Raw genomic sequence first — 19,146 nt, forward strand, 5'->3', positions numbered from 1 at the left:
ACAGAGACGCGTGAAAAAAGTTGGAGGAGGCCTTCATCCGAGGAGGGGTTCATATCCAAATAAATAAATAACCCATACAAATAAGTAAGACGTACTAACATCTAGATATTAAGAAATATATAAACTAACACTACATAACAACATCTAAAATGTACATATACATATTAAGGATATGAAATAAATAGGCTTTATTATTATTATTTAATACATCATTACAATTCATTTTGAGTTCAACTTCAGAATAATGCTTCTTTTAATTTGTTGTCACGTAAATTGTAAACGAAATTAAAAATTCATAACTAATTCATTAACCAATATTATTACCACCTCGATGAATTTAAGCGATGAGTTAAGATTCATTTTCTCAAATTTAAATTGATATCTCCAAATCAGTGGAATACACAGAGAGATAAAAACAAAACAAAGTAATTAAAAAGCTACACCGCTTGCATACAATAAAAACAGATTGGAATTCCGAGAGTCAATATCATTGCGCCTAGCAATCTGCTTGGCTTGCTGCACTTAAAACCTCAAATACAATTTATGTCGCACAGAAATATAAGCATCAGGGAATTGCCCAGAAAAAAGCACATAATCCCCCGGACGAAACTAGATGAAATAGAAAATAATTCGTATCTCAGCTGACGATAAATAAAATATAATTATTAATTAGAAAAGGGATTTTAATGGGATTTAATAAAAAAAATAAAAAGTCTGTTGCAATATAGTTCTAGCAATATTTAAGATCGTTCTTGAAAACTAAACTTTTTTATGAAGCAAGGCGAAGATGTAACGCCATTATACGAAATAGATGCAGGTGTATCGCAGGGCAGTGTAATAGGACCCGCACTGTATCTATTCTATACTGACAATCATCCTACGTGTGAGAGGATTCATCAGGAGGAGAAAGCGATAAAATACTCAAAAACAGTCCTTACTTCATCGCAAGATAGCTTTGTGATTGGCTAATAAGAGCCAATGAATAAATTTTGTCCATGCATATATCACACTTTGCAACAACATTTGCTCTCAATGCTTAAATGCATACCAGGTCGCATAAGATTAGTTGACAAAATATCTGGGAATGATCTTCTTATTGTTAATAAGAGAAATAGAGAAAGCTTATCTTCAACAAACGCCTGACAGTGGGACGGCATTGAAAAAATAGGTACTATACATGGCTAAATTATATTTAACATACTGTTTCTGGTGCAGTGAATCTTAATTTAAAGAGAAGCTATAATTACTTCCGTCTTATTTATAAATGCCAAGTTGAAAATTACTTCTCCCTCTCATATAATTCTGTAGAGAATAGCTCAAAGGTAAGATAAAGACAAAAAGTTTAAAATTGGGAATAACTTTACTTTACTAGCATATAAAGGTTAGTAATAATACCTCCTCGGTCTCCGGCAATTTGTTAAAACGATATGCCTATCGTATAAAAGTAGAGTAGTAGTAGAGTTGCCCTGTACTTTTCCCGGGGCGTAAAAAGAATAGGGAAGTCCCAGGCCCATGGGTGTCGTAAGAGGCGACTAAGGGCTTTTTAGAAGTGGGAGAGTCACGCTGCCGTCTTTTGACGTCAGCACAATCGGGCCAGGCTCGTCCGGGTTAATTACCACACTCGCACAGAATACCGGCGTGAAGTAGCGGCCTAGTGCCGCTATGTTTCGCATAGGTTAGTGTCGAGGACCGGTGGACATTCCCCCCCCCCCCCTCTCCACCCGAATATGACAGTGGAGCTTAAAAAGATTTTACCCCAGGAGGGTACCGGCTCTACCAGAGTCCGAGAATCCCTCCCCGAGCAATCTAGCTCGGGCTGCCCTTCGTATTCTGGGGAGGGCACAGAACCGCGCATGACCAAGGACAAACGAGGCAGTAACACCACGGCACACTCCGTCCACACTCAACGTGGACTTTTGCAATATCAGGGGAATTCACTCCAATTTAAACGCCGTCCACCACCACCTTGAGACGGCACAGCCGGCCTTGTGTTTCCTTACGGAGACGCAGATATCTCGACCTAGCGATACGTCATATTTAACGTACCCCGGGTACAAAATTGAGCACAATTTTTTGCCTCATGCTGGGGTATGTTGCATGACGTTAGGGAGGATATCTGCTGTCGCCGTCTCGGCAATTTTGAGGGTAGGGACCTGTCCACTCTCTGGCTCCGCGTAGATTTAGAGGACCGCGTCCGCATCTATGCGTGTGTCTACAGGTCCCATAGTGGTAACGCAGAAACCGATCATCTCATGGGCTGCATTCAAGCGGCAATTGACGACGTGCTTGCACAAATCCCCTCCGCTGAAATCGTAGTCTTGGGTGATTTCAACGGGCACAATGCCGAATGGCTTGGATCACGTACCACAGACTACGCAGGGCGATCTGTGCATAATTTTGCGTTGGCGTATGGTCTGTCCCAATTGGTCGAGTCGCCAACGCGGCTCCCGGATGTGGATAGCCACATGCCGTCCTTATTGGATCTTCTGCTGACTACACATCCCGATGGTTACCAGGTCTTTGTCGACGCCCCTCTCGGAACGTCCGACCATTGCCTGGTCAGGAGTGTAGTGCCTATCCGACGCCAACGTCGCAGACCACCAACGACCCGCCGCGTTTGGCACTACAAGTCAGCAGATTGGGATAGGATGCGTTCCTTTTTTGCATCCTACCCTTGGGGCAGGGTTTGTTTCCCTTCGGATGATCCTAGTGCCTGCGCCGTTGCAGTAGCCGATGTGATACTACAGGCTATGGATATTTTTATACCAAACTCTGTAGTACCCATCGGTGGCAGATCACAGCCCTGGTTCGATGCGTCAGTTAAAGCAGCATCTGACTGCAAAAAACAGGCGTATCGAGCTTGGGATGCGGAGCTGGGCGCAAAGGATCCGAACTGCACAGTTCTTAAGAGGAAATACAACCGTGCCTCCAGATTTTTTAAGCGGCAAATCGCCCGTGCTAAGTCAAAACACGTCGTCAAAATCGGCGAGCAGCTTTCCAGTTACGACCGGAACACGCAAGTTCTGGTCGTTGTCGAAAGCTGCTCTTGGTAACTTCAGCCAGCCGTCCATGCCGTTACACATGAGGAATGACACCCTGGCCCATACGGCAAAAGAGAAAGCCGATCTCTTGTGCACTCTCTTCGCCTCCAACTCGACTCTTGACGACAACGAAAAACACCGCCGACCATCCCGCGGTGTCAGAGCTCTATGCCTGAAGTACAGTTCAGACAGAAAACTGTTAGGCGAGCTCTGTTTTCGTTGGACGTCAGGAAGTCGAGCGGGCCGATGGCATTTCTCCAATCGTGCTTAGAACGTGTGCCCCTGAGTTGACGCCGGTGCTAACGCGTTTATTCCGGCAGTCTTATTCTAAAGGCGTAGTCCCTGACTCATGGAAGTCAGCCCTTGTCCATCCAATTAAAAAAAAAAAGGAGACAGTTCGGATCCGGCAAACTACAGGCCTATTGCTATTACCTCCCTGCTCTCCAAAATCATGGAGAGCATAATTAGCCGTCAGCTCTTGGTATATCTAGAGGGTCACCAGTTGATCAACGACCGACAATACGGGTTTCGCCATGGTCGCTTGGCAGGTGATCTTCTGGTATACCTAACACATAGATGGGCAGCGGCTATTGAAAGCAAGGGGGAAGGCCTGGCAGTTAGCCTGGATATAGCGAAGGCCTTTGATCGTGTATGGCACAAGGCGCTCCTCTCCAAACTTCCATCATTTGGGCTTCCCGAGAGCTTGTACAAGTGGACCTCCAGCTTCCTCACTGGGCGCAGCATACAGGTCGTTGTCGACGGATATTGCTCGAACCCGAAGCCCGTGAATGCTGGAGTGCCCCAAGGCTGTGTGCTGTCTCCCACGCTGATTCTTCTGCATATCAATGATATGTTGGACACCCCCAACATTCATTGCAGACGACAGCACTGGTGATGCTGTATACACTGGCCATGCAGGTCTCTCTCGGGAAATCGTCGACCAGTGCCGGGAGAAACTTGTGTCTTCTATCGAGTCCTCTCTTGAGAAGGTCACGGAATGGGGAAAATTGAACCTTGTCCAATTTAACCCCCAGAAGACTTAAGTTTGCGCGTTTACCACTAAAAAAAAACCCATTTGTCGTATCACAACGCTCTTCGACAACACTTCCCTCAAAGCCTCGCCTAGTATCGGAATACTGGGTCTCGAAATCTCGAGCGATTGCCAATTTCGTGGTCATCTGGAAGGCAAAGCCAAATTGGCTTCAAAGAAACTGGGCGTCATTAATAGAGCACGGCAATACTTCAAGCCGGCCCACATACTAGCGCTCTACAAAGCGCAGGTCCGGCCACACATGGAGTATTGCTGTCGTCTCTGGTCTGGCGCACCCCAGTATCAGCTCGATCCATTTGACCGCGTGCAACGCAGAGCAGCTCGAATTGTCGGGGACACAGTGCTCTGTGAACGGCTGGATCACTTGGCGTTGCGTAGAGACGTCGCTTCATTGTGTCTTCTACCGCATTTATCACGGGGAGTGTTCCGAAGAGCTGTTTAACCTGATTCCTGCCGCCGAATTCCACCTTCGCACGACACGCCACAAGTTAGGATATCATCCTCACCATCTGGATGTGTGGCGGTCCTCCACAGTGCGGTTTTCAAGGAGCTTTCTTCCACGTACTACAAAGCTGTGGAATGAGCTTCCTTGTGCGGTGTTTCCGGGACGATACGACATGGATACCTTCAAAAAAAGCGCGTACACCTTCCTTAAAGGCCGGCAACGCTCCTGTGATTCCTCTGGTGTTGCAAGAGATTGTGGGCGGCGGAGATCACTTAACAACAGGTGACCCGTACGCTCGTTTGTCCTCCTATTCCATAAAAAAAAAAGTAGATACTTACCTAAGTACATTTACACACCACAAAGTCTACATACTTTGAATAAGTATATGTTCCAGTATAAAAATATTCAGTATTCTAAACGTTTATTACCTTATATTTTGACTGATTTTGTGTTCACGAAAATATCGCCATAAGATCTGAAATAAAGATATTTTAAAATTAAATTCGGTAGTTACCAATTAGTATAACGTACACTAATTTGAGAACGTACAATATTTAAAAAGTAATATATTACAATATTACAGCAGCTTTCTATAATTAATCGCAATCCTATTTGGCAATCTGAGATTGATATTTCAATCTAGTTCCTGCTTTTGTCATTTAAATTACCGGTCTTCTTTTCGTTATATTGATTTGTTTTTTTAGTCCATCTGGGGGATGAACTTGGAATTTTTTGATTGGATCAATAAGTGCTTTGATAATCGTAGTTTGTATAAAATTCGTATTTGAATTTGAACTAGTCTTAATGTGATGGATAAGCGTTTTCACTATATTGATTGAGAAATTATGATTGCTTTATTGAAATGAACATTGCATGCATATGCATTGCATTCACAACCGATTGACGAACAAGTTAGGTTTGGATTGTTTTTTTTTTAATTAAGTATCGAATACTGACAGCGGCTGTTATAATCGTTCAGGCTAAGGACATACTCTCACTTCAAAGCCATATCTATATATGGTAATACTGTCATACTCTCACTTTAAAGCCATATATATATGGTAATGTTGACATATCTCGACTTATGTTATATCATCAGATAAAAAACTTCACAGCCTTAATTTTAATCTTAACCTTATTACCAAAAACCTTATCCATATATTAATTATACATTTCTTATATTATTAGGTATATTGTATTTGTAATTTATATACCTATACATTGTTAAACATTATATTAAATAATATTATTTAGTGCGATGGCCAAGTTGGTCTATTTATTTAAAACATAAAATATTGTAAATTTAACATGTCACTATAAGATATTAATAGGTGAGCTAATTACGTAATAACTTAATACAGAACGACCCTTAAGTCGGGACTGAATATTTTGCCCAACTTGGTATTACATCGATCTCACAACTTAAAAAGTTGTAGAAGTTCGGTAGAAGAATTGACTTGCGAGACCTTGTTTATTTTTAGAACTTATGTTTTTGATGGTATTGCTATTTAATCGGTGCAGTAGATTCGAAGTAAATCTTAAAACGGAGGAACGCCAAAAACTGTTAAATGAATAAATAAATCACAAACAATACACATACAAATTTATGTTAAATGAGGATAAAATATAATATGTTGAAACACTAAAATTATTATTGTAGTAAAATTTCTATGAATTGCGAGGAATTTCATACGAGTTAGTGCTCGTTACAAGAAATAATGACTAAGGCTTATATTGTTTAACTGTAAACAGATATATATTAGGTATATATTTTGCACATAACACAACTATGTTTATTAACAGATGTTGACCGTACGTGTTAAATATATTAACTAAGTAGGGTAAATTTATTTAGTTTGAATAAGATAAAAGAATTCTGTACACAGAAACTATTGTTGTTGAAATTTGATAAACTCATAAGATGTAACCATTTTGCCTAATGACTTCTCCAGAATATTTATCTGAAGCTTTGGCAGTGTGGGAATCAAAATTAATAAAATTATAAAATTACTTTTAACTTTTAAAGCACAGGTATAACAGATGTAGTACAGTATCTCTTTTTAGACAAACCTTTCTTCTTTTCAGGAAGAATGACTACATCGGGATAAATTCTTGTTGCTGATTAATCTCAGATCCTGCCTGCTATGTGAAGGAGCAAAATGCCCTGTGGGAGTAGTGGAAAGTACAATGAAGCAATATCTCCAACTACGAGAATCCAGCACTCTACGAACATGAACAGTTCAAATCCTTGTGCATCTTCTGCCTATCACTACGAATATCCTGGAGAGTGCTGTCATCTAGTGCAGCACTTACTTACAAAGTTTTCTTATGTACAACCAACCTGTATATCAAACGACTATCACCTATACAACAAACCAACAGGAGAATAAAATTTAAGCCATAAACAAAATTAATCCTCAAAAACCGGAAATACTAATACAAATAGGTTAAAACGTCACTTGATATGAAATAGCAATTGTACAAATTAGGCAATTTTAAAACGAGATGCCCTTACAGCTTAACAAGGCTATGTATGACGTCAATACTGTAGGTGTTGAGGACACAACACGTGTAGCAAAACATTAGTTAATTAATATTTGACGGGTTATAATGTACTATATGGATGGCGGAGGTTTATTTTCAATTGCTTCCGCCGGCAACATCGTCTACAGGGACTTATAATATATCCCCCACAGTTCCATTTTTACTTTTTGAAGTTATACTTCTTTAGGCGCGTTATGAAAAAATGATGAGGGTGAAATTTTAAGATGCGCGCGCATCACTGTCACTCAAAAGAAACAGGGTGAAGTTGGTTTCTAAAATTTTCTGACGTTTGCGTCATTCGATTTTTTTTTTGGTTTCTTCGTCCATTATTTGGAAAAGGGTTCAAGCCCATACAGCCGTATTCATTATTTATTTATTTATTTACTTATTTTTTTATTTATTTATATATTTATATATTTATTTATTTATTATAGCACACCACATCATATACAATACAATTTTCTTAATCTAATGTTACAATTAGTAGTTCTAAAGTATACGACAATTATGGTGAACATAAAAATTACAAAAAATACTCCCTAATTACTTCTGAAAAATAGAACTAATACTATATAAGCTATAATAAAAACAAAAAAATAAGAAATGAAAGTAGAAATTATAACTTTAACTTATTAAAATAATGAAGACGAGAAAAAAAAAGAACTACTTATTTGAATTATTTAATAATTAATTGTCCAAGCCATCGTTGCAAGATTTTTATAAAATTGATCTTTCAAAAAACGTAGAATAGCACGAGGAATAAATCATTTTTTATAATTTTTGCTTCGCTTAGCCAAAGAAGTATAACTTCTTGCGTGCATACATAAGTATACACACAAAGAGTCCAATTTTAAAGCCCAGTAGACTCACAATAACTAAATATTCGCTATGCAAATAATTTTGTTGGCTTGAGATTGTCTTCCTCTTTTCAATCAGTTGAAGGTTTTCAAACCCCGCGGTATAGAATTGAGTTAGTTTTCTAAAAATGTTACGCGAGAAGTATGAGATACTCGTATTTCACGACCTTATCATCAAGCGGCCGGCCGCGGCGTTTCCATGCTTCGTATATTTAATAATATGAGATGTAGGTACTAACAATTGGCCTAGATTATAAACTGATAAGGCTAAATGAGTTAACACGGCGTACTGGGTGACGATGGTATGTGGTATGGTTCAACATCATGCCTATTAGCAAAATTGATTAGTTCCTAGTTGAGAAAATCACAAGGTAGGTATAAGTATTAACCACAGAAATATAAATAAGAACGTCATACATATGTTGTAAGTGCTAAATCCTTGCGGGATGACGATCGCTATTATCTTAATATATATATTTATTTTGTTCGTCTGTTGTAACTGAACACTTCCTAAACGGCTGGACCAATTTTAATGAAACTTTCTGTGTGTCTCCACGTGGATTTAAAATGGTGTAGATTCACAATTGAACTACCTCCTAAACGGCTGGAACGATTTCTATGTTTTTTTTTGTATGTTCCAGTGAATTTGAGATTGGGTTAGATTCTCAATTCCATCCATATAATATAATTATCCTGCTCATGTGTATGTTAGTGAATTCCTCCTAATGGCTGGACCGATTTTTGACAACGTCTGTCGGGTCCACTAGAATATACCAAGGCATGCACTGTAAAATATTGTTACCTGAATTTTATTCAAAAGTTATGTAATTGATCAATGTTGTTAATGTGTAGCACATAGACACAGAATAATCTTTTAGTAGAATATAGGTACAAATTAGATAGCGCGTGCTTGCGTCAACAGTCGTAAATTATACAACATATTGTTATACCTGGTTTTAAGCCCACAGATTACAACGTAACGTGAAAACGTGCTTTGAATTTAAAATATATTGTTACTGAATGCAATGTGGCACTTGACGAATGCGGGCTTGTATTGGGATCCTGTATTATCACACGACTTTGCTTGGCACTCCGCATTTATTTATTTTTTATGATAGTAAGGGACGAGACGAGCAGGACGTTTGATGGTAATCTGTACACCCTGCCCATAACAATGCAGTGCGGCTCGGGATTCTTGAAAAACCCAATAATTCTGAGCACTACCACATTGCATATACACTATACACTACAATTGTGCTCGTCACCTTGAGACATAAGATGTTAAGTCTCATTTGCCCAGTAATTTCAGACCGGCGCCCTTCAGACCGAAACAGGAATGCATACATACTACGGCAGAAATAGGCGCCGTTGTGGTACCCATAATTTAGCCGGCATCCTGTGCAAAGGATGCCTCCCACTGGTATAATTGCATTGGGCCCTTAATTAAATCATAACTATATTTACAATACTTTAATTACATTATATTAAAATTATCATTATGGGGAAGTATAACACTATCGAGGCGCGTAGATAGTACTTTGTACATTCTCCGCGCTTCTGGGCAACGGGCCAAGTGTCTCGACACCATAACAACACAAAGATGTAAGAATCACTGAGACCGACATATTTGCGACGTTTGTTGACTTCAGCATTCGAAGCAGCAGCCCCAGGACCAACTTGGATATGAGAAGGAACCAGAGTGTGGACGCAAGTCCACTGTCCACACCAGCGCCCTTCCCCGTACTAAAGCCACCAGGGTCATTCTTAATTAAAGCAACTTACGTATGTATGTATGATTATTCGAGCATATGCTGCCCGCTGAGTTTCTCAGCCGTTCTTCTCAGGTTTGAGGCATACTTTTTGGAATTGGTGTTAGTTTTTTACTTTCAATAAGTGACATAATGTCCTATTTTGAATAAAAATATTTGAATTTGATTTAGGGTTATTCTACTAAAAAACTGTAACTACGCGGCGGACGCTCGCCTTTTAAAGAGATCAAAATATATCGATACATCGGTATTCTACTAAACATTCCTGTTATAGCACGCGGAACGCTGCAATGACTCTACAGCTATTCAATAAGACAAATAAATGTCACTTCTGCTGCACGTTTATACTGCAAAATAATCGTATTCTCATTAGTTTTTTTTTTGAGGAGATATGACTGCAGGTATTGAGTTTTTTTTGCAGTTTTACTGAAGTAGTAATATATGAAGTTATAAGACGCTAAAACAAAATGTTTGGATCACGTCTGCCGATAGACAAAGTTAAAATATAAATTATTCATTAAATAATAATACATAATACATACTAAATATTTTTGAACAAGAAGAACAAGTTTAATACCCATGAAATTATCATTATTTAGATTTATTTAAATACTTATTCGAATTACATTTAGATGTTTTGATAAAGCCCAGTTGAGAAGCAAAGTAAAATTAAAAAACATTAAAGTTTCCAGCATACTTTTTAATAAATTCTACATCAATTAGATGGCGCTAATTAAGAAAATATGTGTTATAAAGAGATACTACCTAAGGATACTACTATATTGACACATAATATGAATGGCACTTCTACTGAGTAATAGTATTATTAAAGTATTAATTAGTATTTTAGCATAGTATTGAATTTAATTCAATTCCTTTAATTAAAATTAGTTTACTTAACTTTTATTTTATTTGTTTACAACATCCAACTTGAAACCATCAATTCAAACCAATTTTTTTAGGTAACCACTCCTTTTTTACTTTTTAGTAATTTTAATTTTATTTTTTTATTTTATAATTAATTAAATGGCAGCGAGGCCATCGACTAACATATATTATGTAAAAAGATTAATTAAAGACAACATTTTTTCAATCTACAAGATAACTAAAACTTACCCTCTTTATTTTTTTAGCGTTAAATATATTCATTAAAATTCACAACATTCACTAACGGCCTTTCCCAATATTCAGTCTATCTCTTACTTGAGATAAAAAACGTAACTATCGTTGACTTTTCTGTCCCAATAAACTTATCGACTCTGCTTATCCGTACACGCTGTCTGTCAATGGGACGACGCGTAGCTTAACAGCGATAGAAGTTTGAATGGAAATATCAATTCACGAGTCCGAATATTAGGCGATAAGAATGACTTATCCGGTATATTGGGACAGCTTCATATTATTGACAGTAGAAGTTAGTAACTTATCAAGGTATAACTCTATCTGTAGATATCTATAGATATTGGGAACGGCCGTAAGTCATCTTTCGATTACATCGTATCATCACGTGTTTTAGGTTGACCACAGGGCGTTTGCAGGATTCGTGCAGTTGCAGTGAATTTAACTAAATAACTCCACTAGCTTTGCACTGCTACTGCATGACTGAAATGACAAGCGTAGCAGTGTAGTTGCAGTTATTGAACAGAATTGCCCCATAGATACGTGCTGGCATTTTCAGTAGGGGTACAGAGTGAGCTAGCTATCTATGAACACACGTATCGCGTATCTTATTGTTAATTTACACTCAGTACTATCAGGTGTACTTACTCGTACTTATAATTAACGAAAAATGCTGATAGAGAAGTAAGGTTGGTTATTCAGTCAATTAAGGCGGATATGACGTCACAACATTTTTTCTTTACATTTGATTTCCTGGTAATCTAAAATAATAGAGTTTTTAATTTTTAGTACAGACTCAACTGAATTTCTTCTTTATGATATCTCGTTGGTCAAACGAGTGTAGTATCGCTGGTAATTTACCTAACAGCTTTAAGAAACCATAGATAGATCTAAGTATAAGGCTTATTCTCGGTCGCTTTACTCTTGACAGATCGGTCGTGGTTGTCAATATTTTTTTTGTTCCTCGCCTAATTTATCAACTACCCTCATTTCCGTCCAATACAGTGACCTATAAAAATATTAAACAGAAATTAAAGGAATATTTCCTAGGTAATCTTTGATCGCATTTTTAGTTAACAACGAAGATGGTTCCTTGTTGAAATAAATATTACAAGTAAGGTAGTACATATTATCTGTAGTTGATTTGTTGTAGGTATTAGTATGTAAGTAATGTACTTGCAGGCGATTGTGACTTTTGTATAGTATTAGTAATTGTATGTAGGTATAGAATTTAATGTTAAGTTTATATTATATTTATTTTGTAACATAGGCGTAGACTAAGATAATGTAGAGAAGTCAAACCTCTGCGGTTTTTATAATAAATTTTTTGTTCATATTTTGTAAATTATTAGTAAATATAAAAAGTTGTAATGTTAAAGGTCATACACTCATAAACGGAACCACCCAAACTAAATTTGATCTGGTCCTGCCATGCATGGGTGACCTTCCACCTCAGTCTGGACGACAAGACGCTCTATGGACTGGCTGTCCGACCACTAAACGAGTCCGTAGATGAGACTTCATTTAAATTATCTGCACTATAGATAATTTGTGTCAATGTGCCACAAATAATAAATCCGTAATCTTATTAAACGACACGTGCACTTATGGGAACTTTAGCTTTATTCAAATCTAACTACGATATGCATTTGGAGCGCATATTAATTATCTCTAGTATCGTATCACCCGCGCTGCGTGCTGCTCTATATAACGGCAGTATCTCATTACACATTCGCTTTTGTAATTTGCACGATTCATTTGAGAGGTTTTGTACTTGTGGTTTATGATTTCTTAACGTTACAGACTAGATTCCTTGGCCCACATTACTGTTACCGTCTCGGGTAGACTTACGATGTTTTTTAAATTAGATGGGGTGAATGGGCTTGTGGTTTACCTGATGGAAAGCTAAATCCCTATAATACCAGAGGTCAAGATATGCTTTAACTGCCTTTGAAGTGGTAGTATTTGCCGTGAGCTTGAAGTCCTAAAAGTCGGTTCGGTTTGGTAACATTGTAGCCGGCAAATGCTCACATAAAGTTGCAAATGTTTCCAAAAAAAGACAGTCTCCATCTTTAACTTAATACTAGTGGCGTGTTCTTTTTAAGCGACTTCAAAAAGGATGAGGTTCGCAATTCAATACGTAATTTTTTTATATATGGACACTGATTACGCTGAGATTTATGGATAGATTTACGTGATTCTTCTTTAGTTTGATGCGAAATAGTTGCCATTTGGTCCCATAAAAATTCACATAGTTTGGCCCAGTAGTTTTCATTATATGAACATTTTTTATGAACGTGGATGATGTTGTTGTTTACATGGACAATTTTATTTTATTTCCTGTACGGCTTTTTTAGGGAATTTCTGTTTGGTTGAATATATACTATTATTAGCTCGTTCCCTATAAGTGGGTTTTAGGCTACCTGTCATTCATGGCTAACAAACGTTTTTCACTAAATTTTATTTTCTCACAAGAACGTGAAATAGAGTTTCGAACAGCATTTTTCGGAGTCGATTCATTTTTCCGTTTTCGTTTATTGAGATCTATATTGTGGCACGCGGCAACTTTCGTAGGCCTACCCATAGAGCTACTTAAAAAAAAGTACTATTTAATATATCACAGTATAAAACAACGAAATATTATAGTTTAATTGATGTAATCGAGAAAAAACTATACTTTACCGAACAACATATTAGAGACACTAAAAAGTATAATATAACATTTTTAACTTTCGTGCTTAACTTGGTCTACAAAAAAAAGAAAGTACGTTTAAACAACCCAATTAAATACTAAAAATTATAAAATAACTTAATAAAGATTTAATTCAATGCACCTCCTACGCAAACCTTTAATATCAATGAAATACTATTAGTTGTATGTATTACCTTTTGATAGGTTTGAAGTCGGTGCCCAGCCAAAATATGTAATCGTTAGTACCTACACTCGCCACGCGTAACTTTGAGCGGGATATCTTCGTCTAGAACAAAACAATCCAAATGGGCAGACGTCGTTTATGTTGTATAGTTTTATTTTGTTTAGGGCTTGGCACCGACTAAAACCTATCCAATAGGTAGCACATATAAAAAATAATAGTATTTTATTAATATTAAAGATATTTGCTTTTGAGTATGTATTAAATTAAATCTTTAGTAGGTTATTTTATATTTTTTAATTTTAGAAGTCGTTTTTTTAAGCGTAGTTTCTTTTTATTGCAGACCATGTTAAGCATGACAGTTAAAAATTTGGACTTTGAGTCTAGTAGGGTGCCTGTGCTTATTGGCAGCTTATTATGTTTGTTTTATTATTTGCCCACCCATGTTATAGCATCTCCCTCAGACCTAATACTTCTTTGAAGTGATGAGTTTGATATCCTCCGTGATATTAGCTCAAGGTCTCAATACCGTATCTATGATCTATTAATGTATTTTCTGTACTTTATTCACAGTGACGGTGACCTAAAAAAGGAGAGCGCACTGATCGCTTTGGAAGTAACAAAATATTTCATCCTTTTCGCGACTAAATCTACATTAGGCGGATTCATTTCAAATCAAATCAAATAAAATAACGTTCTATTCTATTCTATTCTTCCTACTATGGCTCCTGTGGAAGGTATACCACAAGTTTGCCAATGTCACGTTAAGGTAGACCACCATGCTTAGAGTATTCTTTTACTAATTTTAATGGTATTGATCGGTGCTTAAGATTGAAACAAGTTTTATTTTCTTATACCTGAAACAAATATACATGCTGTTAGGACTATAGACACACACAAATATAATTACTTAAATTATTTGATATAAGTACTTAGTGCTATTTACAACTTAATCTTATTTATTTTAATATATTTACACAAAATATATACAAAAGGAGTGAAAACTAGGGAGAGGAGACATTTAAAGGAAGTTGGGCGGGGAATTTCAGGAGGTATAAAATTGTATAAAGAAGGTTGTGTTAAAGGGCAATTGAAGAATAAATGATCCACGTTTCCCTCATCTAGACCACATTCACACAAGGAATTGTCCCTAATTCTTATTTTAGCCAAAAATACTGGGGTACAAGCATGATTAAAACGTAGACGACAAATAGTTGAAATTACTGACTTGTTGGGAATTTTAAATTTCGAGAACCAAGGTTTCTGAGGAATTACGGGTTGTAGATTTCCATAAAATTTGCCTTTAGAGTTTTTGGAAACTTGCCAAATGCTGGACCAATTCTCATGCAATGTGGGTTTCAGGATGGTGCGCAAGTCATGGGAGAAAATTTTTGAGTATTGGAGGGAACCTGTTGCAATAGCTGTCTTCGCACAGGCATCTGCATTTTCGTTACCAAGAATGCCTGAGTGACCTGGAATCCATGCTAAAACGATGTTAATATTGAGGTCATAGCATTCTTTCAAAGATTCCCTTATTTTAAATATAATTGGAAAATGACTTTTAGACCTAAATGGATTTGACAGTATTGATTGAAGGCAACTTTTGGAGTCTGAAAGAATAATAGAGTTGTTCATTATTTATTCATGTAGGTCACGGAAATGACACTTATGAATGTCAAAAAAATATTTCCTTATTAAATCTAGCTACTTCGTAAAGGGTTGAGCTAATGAGAAGAAGTAGCAAGAAACTCATTGCCACTCTTTTATATCAAGATTTACATTTCCATCGATTTACAAATCATTTCAATTACAATATAATATGTAACATGATGCAGCAAACATACTCAAACGTCAAAAAGTCAATGCCTTAAAAACTTTATCGCTATTGTATGTTAATATTTGTTTATAGTTTAGAGGCTGTTAATGCTCTACTAATATCATTAATATATCTCATTCTTCTTATCATTAGTACATTATAGTGTAAGCTCGTCATTGTAACGCTAAACTCTTAAATCTCTCAATTACATGCATGAGAAAATATTTAACTACAGCTTACTTTCATAATTTTCGCAAACTCAACGTAATTATTACTTGCAGTCATCTCGCAGTAATTAACTAATAGAGAAATACAGTGATACGGTTTCTAGCTCTAAATTGTGTGATATTTATCTCATAAACAAATGATGAAAGTAAATCTCTCTTAACATATATTTTAGAGCTTACTTTAGAAGTACTTTCACGGAATAAGAATAACATTGCTAACGTTATGCATTTATGATTCCGGGCGTGTTACTCTTTTGTTAATATAGAAAGTTGTTATTAATATAAGTCATAAGCTTAAAAATTTCGTATATGGAAGAAAATGCTTTGGTGTCAACTTAGATACCGTAGAAGTGGGTCGCTTTCGTATCATGACAGAAAAAACAGGCGCAGTAATGTAACATTGTTTGGGATAGCTCGGTCTGCCACACAGTGAATCAAAGTCAAAGTCAAATAAACTTTATTCAATTATGCTTAAACTAAGCGCTTTTGAATCGTCACTATAAATATATCTTATAAAATACTGAATCTACCATTGTTCGGAAAAAGTAGAGCTCTTGAGAAGAACATACAAGAAACACAACGGCCACTCTTTTCAATCAAATTTCCATAATAATTTCATAAAATTAATAAAGAATAAACTGTTTACATATAAATTATTGTATATTGGATGCATCAACATGATGGCCGTGATTACTGACCATCCAATCCATGGAATACTAAAGCTATACGCTTTAGTATTGGATAATTGATTCACGGACGTGCCATTTGTCTCGAACACAAACGGATACACATATTGTTTTGATTTTTTTAAGGGCGATCGTGTGTGTTAATTAGACAATTCCCTGTTTTATTTTTAAAATTAAAATAGATTCAGTCTTGTTTCAGAATTAAAAATTTTATCCAAAACATTGAAAGTAAGAAATAAAAAGGCAAAACACAAAAACGTTAGATTGGTTTTTCTTTTAAAAACCCCCGTATGGTAAATTTAGTCCAAATCACTACAGGCGTATGTATCTGTGATAATATATTAAATATTAAAAAGTAAAAATTTCTAAAATATTATAAATATTTGTATTCGAAATAGTATTAATATCCACTTACTTAGTAACAAAAAAGTAAAATAAACTGATAAAAAAGTAATTTTAATAACATGTTCCGATTCATGTTTAAATATCTTTTGTAAAATGAATTCCAGAAAAAAAATTGTTAAAAACAAATTGTAGATAGTTAAATTATTAATAACATTGCTCTCTTAAACAATCTTGATAATATTAATAGTTCTATTAAAGGTTAGCGACACATACTTGTGAGCGCGCGTAATTAACAATTAAAAAACAGGTATACACAATGAATTATTTTTAAATCTCTATTGGGAAATATACTTTACTATTGTATAAAAAATTAAAATATATATATATATATAATTATAAAATAAATGTATTTTGGTGGAATAGTTTTCGGTACTCGTGTGCCGATTCCTATAAAATTTATTATTACAAAGCTGAGGGTGGTCTCTCCATTTCCAATCTCTGGTATTATAATGAAAGTCATTTACGTTATAGAAACCACGTTGGTACATAAACGTATTTTAACAATACTTTTGAATTCCGTAATACATTTGTTTTGTACATTTCTTGGGATTATGTTGTAAAAGCATATACGTCACCCAACAAAAGACTAAATAATTTTAATTATAATTATTTTACATTGAATATAGTCCGCTACCAGACTCCGTCCGATGGTTCGGCTGTTCCAAATTTGGTCATATACAGTCGCGAGCAAAAATTTGGAATCATTTACGTCGTTAGTCCTACACTTAATCTGCGATAGCTTCTTAAATATTGGCTTGATTTTAATGAATTCGGTATCAGTTTAAAGTTAAGAGAAGTTAAAGTTGACCTTTAAAATGATGTCATTTTTATGATAAGTCATTAAAAATTTATTTAGTAAGCAAGATAGCGCGGAACCAATTTCAAGTAAGTGATTCCAAACTTTTACCCGCGACTGTATTTTACGTTCATAGTTTCTAACACCTATTTTAACATGATGACGTCAATACAATTTATATCGTCGAAAGTAACTCGTGCATGCTCATTATGAAACGCAGATTATTAATTAAACAAAACGATAACAGCTAGTATTAAACTTATTACAATATTTCCTCATTTCAAATGAACGCTATTGTAGTTTTCAATTTAGTTTTTATTCGCTTGTTCAATAGCAAGGCTCTTGCAGATATTTTTATGTGATATAATTTCATATGCAATGAACAATTGAACTGAAGCAAATCAAATCAAATCAAAATCACTTTATTCATATCGGTCAAGGAAATGACACATAAGAATGTCGAAAGTTTTCTTCTTCTTTCACTTACCACCACTTCGGAAAAGGTTGAGCTTTAATGAGAATAAGTAACAAGAAACTCATTGCCACTCTTTTAAATCAACATTTACAGCTTCTTCGTTTTACATATCATTTCAACTACAATATGATATGCAGGGGCGTGCATGTCATATAGGCAATTAGGCTGTGCCTACCTCGTTATGAACCTAAATAAATATAGTACTTGTGTAAAAGTTAATGTAGTTTAATTTGGTTATTATTTTATTGCCAAACTTCTATTGAACACACCCACTCATAAAATTTTTCCTAGCGCTAGATACCTTCAGTAAGCAATCTTTGCATATTCCAAAGCTCAACTAGGACTAGTTAGATCCACAGTGCCTACTTTGCTAGAAAATCAACGCACGCTCCTGATGATATGGAAAGTGATGCAACAAAATACACAAACGTCAGATACTAAATGCCTTACTGCCGTTCCCAATATTCAGTCTATCTCTTACTTGAGATAAAAATCGTAACTACGTTGACTTTTCTGTCCCAATAAACTTATCGACGGTAACTCACCTTATCCGTGCACGCTGTCTGTCAATGGGACGACGTATAGCTTACCAGCGATAGAAGTTTGTATTGAAAATTCAATTCACGCGTCCCAATATAAGACGATAATAATGACTTATCGGGTATATTGGGACAGCTTCAGATTATTGACAGCTAACTACTGACAGTAGAAGGTAGTAATTTATCTATATCTGTAGATAGTATATTGGAAACGGCCGTTACACGAGTATTTCCAAAAAGTAAATGTATTAGTGTTATTGAGTGCAGTAGATGGCTAGATGTATGAAGCATTCCACTGACTTACTTAATTTATGGTTCGTCTATCATGAATTTGAAAGATGATAATTAAACTTATTAAATTACTCAAAGAAAATCATCTGTAAATAAAAAATATGGATTTATTAATTTAATTTATACGTAGTTAGCCTCATGCTGCTAGACAACCGATGAAAACAGGCCGGGTTTATTATTTTAGTGTGCATGACGCGCTACGTGTTACACTC

General features: G+C 35.9%; 1 protein-coding gene across 1 annotated transcript in view; it reads right to left on the reverse strand.

Moving 5' to 3' along the window:
- LOC126974293 (uncharacterized) overlaps positions 1-19,146 on the reverse strand; it is a 55,505-nt gene that overhangs the window by 19,166 nt on the left and 17,193 nt on the right. The window contains exon 2 of the mRNA XM_050821763.1: positions 4,966-5,012. The gene's annotated coding sequence lies outside the window, so the exon portion shown is untranslated. The remainder of the gene's footprint in view (positions 1-4,965; positions 5,013-19,146) is intronic.

Source organism: Leptidea sinapis, chromosome 32 (genome assembly GCF_905404315.1).
Source record: "Leptidea sinapis chromosome 32, ilLepSina1.1, whole genome shotgun sequence".
Lineage (NCBI taxonomy): Eukaryota > Metazoa > Arthropoda > Insecta > Lepidoptera > Pieridae > Leptidea > Leptidea sinapis.